General features: G+C 44.1%; 1 pseudogene; it reads left to right on the top strand.

The window, feature by feature from the left end:
• Positions 1-4,959: 4,959 nt before the first annotated feature.
• Positions 4,960-5,165, top strand: LOC142255497 (U2 spliceosomal RNA; annotated as a pseudogene).
• The last annotated feature ends 423 nt before the right edge of the window (positions 5,166-5,588 follow it).

Here is a 5,588-nt window from a genome sequence, read left to right as displayed (position 1 = left end):
TTTTTTATTTGTGGTCTATTAATAAAATTATAAAAACCCATCTAGCGCTGGTTTATTGTGGATTTTTACTTAAAATCCTTTACACAGTTTATTAAAGGCTACTTTACACACTGCGATATCGGTCCCGATATCGCTAGTGTGGATACCCGCCCCCATCTGTTGCGCGACACGGGCAAATCGCTGCCCATGCTGCACAACACCGACCAGACCCGTCACACATACTTACCTGCCCGGCGACGTCGCTGTGACCGGCGAACCGCCTCCTTTCTAAGGGGGCGGTCCGTGCGGCGTCACAGCGACGTCACTGAGCGACCGCCCAATAGCAGCGGAGGGGCGGAGATGAGTGGCCGGAACATCCCGCCCACCTCCTTCCTTCCTCATAGCGGCTGGGAGGCAGGTAAGGAGAGGTTCCTCATTTCTGCGGTGTCACACGGAGCGATGTGTGCTGCCGCAGGAGCGACGAACTACATCGTTACTGCTGCAGTAACGATAATCGAGAATGGAGACCCATGTCACCGATGAGCGATTTTGCACGTTTTTGCAGCGATGCAAAATCGCTCATCGGTGTCACACGCAGCAACATCGCTAATGCGGCCGGATGTGCGTCACAAATTCCGTGACCCCAACGACTCCGCATTAGCGATGTCGCAGCGTGTAAAGCCCCCTTTAGTGGGAGTGGTGTACAGGGTCTTAGCAGTAAAGAGTATTCCATATTTCTGCCAGATACCCACAGAGATATTGAAATCTGAAAAAAGAGACTTCTGCTCATTGAAGGTAAGAACTGCTCACATAGCGTTCAACTCCACAGCAAACGAGTGCTCTAGCACTGGCATCTCAGCAGGGATATTCCCCTACTACACATGTGTGTCTGGGTCCCTGTGACAGTTTACAGGACATAACTCAGGGCACCTAGACAGAAGGCAGAGGGACTACTTTCTATTTCTGGTGTAGAGCTTAGTACAATATATATATATATACTATTACATGTGACACATGTACCTTGTATTACCATTATTCGCTGTATATGAACCCCTTTTCTCCGGGCATTATTTGTCTATAGCATTTTTCACGAACCTGAGGCAACTGAGAACCCTTCAGTGAAGGAATTCCACTAACCCTCACAATACCAACCAGGGGCCTCCCTGCAGTAACTCAGGTAGTTGTACCCATTCTCTTTCCGCATTCTATGTGTTCTTCTTCTTTCTTCTTTTTTTTCTTTTTTCTTCTTTTTATTTCTATCATGTAGTTCAGGGGTTTATAGATATATGTCCTGCATCTCATATTTCCTTTAGTGGTGCTTCTTACCCATTCTCATATCATTTACCCTAGTATTTCATGATCATGAGGCGACTGAGAACCCTTTAATAAAGGAATCCTTTTTCACTTGAATTGTCAAGTGATACTTACCAGTGACTATCACGTAATGTTACAGGTAGTTGCATTTTCTTCCTCTTCTTTCTCTCCTTTCTTCTTTGTCACACGGTCCATTGTGTTATAGCCCACGTGTCATGATAACACTTGTACCATCTTTTCATTTAGATTCCACCTACAATTATTTACCGATTCCAGTTCTGAAATAGGCTTTCATGATCTACTCACTAGAATTCTCAAGTGCATAAGGTACTGAGACATATACATGTTCACACCATTATAAAGAACAAAGTATAAACATTGAGGTTTTTCTCACACCCATGTTCCTGTGTTCTTTGATATGATATGTGTTCATTTCCTTCACTATATAGGATTGCAAGTTTTCCATTTGTACCTTAATGGCAATGACGCTATACAATTGAACACATATCATCCTGTTATCCATATAGGTGTGTATTTACCTGCTTGACTATTTTTGGTTGTTTGATCCAGAATGTTTCTCCAGATAGGTCATGTGGAAATTTTCTTTCCTCAGTACAAATGTTTTCACTATGGCTTTGGAAAAATTTTTTGTATGTGCATCATGGTCATTTGACCCATTGTACTCTCAAGTAGCAATATATTGTACTGTTATGTTGTACTATGTACTAATTACGTGTTTATATGGTTTTGTAACCCTTTATGATCTTAGATAACTTTATCCTTGATAAAGACCTAAAAACAAGGTCGAAACGTTGGATGAATTATCCTTTTGCACAAATAAAGAATTTTCAGCATTCCAAGAGTTCTTTTCTTACGTTATTGATCACTATAGTGTGCCAGAGCTATTTCTATTGAATTGACTCTTATTTTTTCTGAGCACCTGCTATATACACAGTGACCCAGACATATTCAAGTTTCATTCAGAAGGCAGAGGGAAGCCTTAGCAGCTGAGCCTATATCTTGGCTTGTGAGCATTAGAACAGGCCGGCGATTACAGGGTAACATGAAAAATGTCCAGCTTGCATTATGACTAGAACATGACAATATCCTTTTAAGTACTAACCTATGATGCGTTCCTAAGCAGTTGATGTTATATGTTCTACATTTCATTTTCTGCATACTTTACAAGTAGTAGAATTTGCTTTGATATAGGCAACTGGATTTTCACAATGAAAAGGCAAAGGATAACGCCCGAAAAAGACGCCATACATTATGTCAGTGCCATCACTGACAAACCTGGATTGACCATGAAATACATCAATCCCCTTAAAGGTGAGTTAAAACAAGTTTTAACTAAATTGCCTTAATATTGTCATGCATTAGAATGACTGTCTTAGGTAATGATAAATATTTTCTACAGGAAGAGGAGTGTTTGCTGAAACTGAAATCGAAAAAGGGAGTTTTGTTGCAGAATATCGAGGCGAGCTCACGTATGCACTTACGATGGTAGACAACTACTCGAGATTTATGGTTGTGGTACAAGTCAAAGATCTAATGGCCCATACTGCAGCGAAGGTCTTCCAAGCACACTTATGCAGACCTCATGGCTACTCAGAGAGAGTCCTCACAGATCAAGGCACAGCCTTTGAAGCGGAAATCTTCAAGGACTTCTGCAGCTTTTACCGATGCAGGAAGATGCGCACTACACCCTACCATGCTCAAACCAATGGTTATCAACCTGCTCAGGACTTTACCCCATATTCCAGATGTGGCCTTACAAGTGATTTATAGAGGGGTAACAATACGTTGGGATCACCGGATCTAATCTCCCTTTTTATACACCCTAAAATCTTGTTTGCTTTAGAATAAACAATAACATCATAAAGGTATAGCAGTACCGTTTCAAAGTTTCGGTGTCCCAAGCAGCATTCCATCAGCCTCTGGAAGGTTCCTGGCAAATTGCACAGCTCGAAGGGCATGCTTTTGAACTCGCAGAGACCCATCGGGGTGGCAAAGGCGGTCTTCTCCCGGTCTGCCTCAGCAACGGACACTTGCCAATAGCGACTAGTGAGATCAAGGGTAGAAAAATAATTTGCAGTTCTCAATGCAGCTAGCTATTCCTCAATACAGGGGAGTGGTGCTGTCCTTCTTCTTTAACAGGACCAACGGAGCTGCCCAGAGGCTACAACTGTCACGGATAACCCCAGCCTCCTTCATGTTGCTCAACATGTCCTTGGTACACTGGTAATGTGCAGGTAGTTTTGGCTTATATCTCTCTTTGATGGGTGGGTGTGCACTTGTGGGGATGTAGTGTTTGACCCCTTTTATTCTTCAAAAGTCTAGCGGATGTTTGCTGAAGACTTGCTCGTATTCTTGCACTAGCCTGTAGACCCCCTTCTTGTGATGTGAAGGTGTGGAGTCAGTGCCTACGTGTAATTCCTTACACCACTCCTCTGGCTGACTTGGTGAGCTGTCACTGAATGGGTGGGCTGAAGCAATGGTGGATGCTGCTGTTTGGATAGCATGTGTATCTACTGAGAACAGCTTATCAATGGTGGCAAATCGGAGCAGCTTAATCTCTTGCTCTCCGCAGTTCAACACTCTCATGGGCACTCTTCCCTTCCATATTAATGAATAAAACTATGATGTAAATAGCATATAGATACCCCACAAATGCAGATAAAAGTAGGTTATGGGAAAAGGGGGAAGAGAGAAACAGGAAAATAGTGGAATAAAGTATACCTTCCAGGTGGGAGAGGAAATGGCAGCACAGCCAGTGGAGGTGAAGCAAGGGGAGCCTGCAACTAAAGAGTTGAGAGCGTTATCACATGGTGACTGAGCCTGATTGTAACGGGAGCATAGAGGTGCCGATCCTGTCTTACCTGCGTTGGTGTAGAAGTGGGTGTCCTGTGGTGGAGTCAGCTATGTGCAGTGGTGGCCGTGGGTTCTTTTATGTGCGACCGTAGTAATAGCTGCGCCCACTTCCTGTATGGGAGTGGAATGCAGTGAGGGTAATGGAACGCACGCCTGCGCATTTGTGTTTAACGTCGCGCATGTGCAGAACGGAGAAAAGGCTGCGCTCACTTCCTAATGAAAGGGAGTGAGACGCATCTGGGAAGGGAAGGGAAAAGATTAGGGTTTGGGGATGATGAAAGGGCTTTCTACGGGCAAGGATGGCAAAGGGTGGCAGTGACGGAAAGTCAGGCAGCCTGTCCTGTCCTGTCCTGTCCGTCCGTCTTTTTGTATCATGAATTGGAAAGACTGCAAGGGGGAGGGGAGGTGCTTGTGTCCAAAGGAAGGAGTTATTCAGATTCATTGCAGTGGGCGGCGGCTGCAAAAAGCACCATTCTTCTTGTTTTTGCTCTGCAAAACAGCCTTTTCAAGGGTTGGCTTGGGTGACAAAATGTCTTCTGTAGGCGTGGGTTTGTCTCCCTCTCCCTAAGATGTGTCCGGTATAGGCCAGGGTGCCACTCAAGGCCGTAACCAATTCGGGTTATAGCTTCTCGGCCTTTTGGCTAAGATCAAGTGTAGTTTCGGAGGATGCTACCTTGGTCGGTACTGGAAGGTGCCTGGGATTGCACGTCTGCCGGCCTTGAGGAAGTGTGTGCGCCTTCTGGTGACACATAGCCCTCTTGTGCCTGGACGGTTCCCAGGCAACGGGAGGCGATCACCTTTGTTATTTTGAAGTCCTACTGATAAACAGAAAAAAAAAAAATTAAATCTGTTCTTATCAGTTTAATATCTGATACGTCCCCTCTCTGGGGACCATATATTAAATGGATTTTTAGAACAAGGAGATGGAAAAAATCTTGCTCTGTCCACTGCACGCATTGACCTGGTATTAGAGTACCTCCAGGACTGGTGCACCCCTTCTTAACCCAGTTTCCAAAAGCAGAACTCAATTCACCTGATTCAAATGAGCCCCATTAGTGAATTGAAAGAAAGCAAAAACTTTATATGCACCTCAATTTGGCCAATTCACTTTTCACACTTTCACCCTTTTTTTTATCTTTCACACCTTTTACTTGCTTTATTGATGCAAAAAGCTGTGCCAAATAGCAAACTCATCTCCACTCAACTTGACCAACTCTGCTATGTCCCGTGCAGTATCTTATTCTCAGTCTTATCTAGATCATTTGCAATTGAATAGAATAGATCCCTTTTGGCTGCTTATGACTGTGTAAAATATGTAGTTTTACTGGGCTGGGATGAGAGAATCCATTGAAGCATGGTGTAGGGATTGTGGTTCCTGTGTGCTAAGAAGAGAGGCTGGCACCAGCCAGAAAGCCCCATTG

This window comes from Anomaloglossus baeobatrachus, chromosome 10, assembly GCF_048569485.1.
Source record: "Anomaloglossus baeobatrachus isolate aAnoBae1 chromosome 10, aAnoBae1.hap1, whole genome shotgun sequence".
In the NCBI taxonomy this organism is placed as follows: Eukaryota; Metazoa; Chordata; class Amphibia; order Anura; family Aromobatidae; genus Anomaloglossus; species Anomaloglossus baeobatrachus.
Note: the sequence above shows the minus strand (reverse complement) of the source record. Positions and strands in the feature narration are given on the sequence as shown.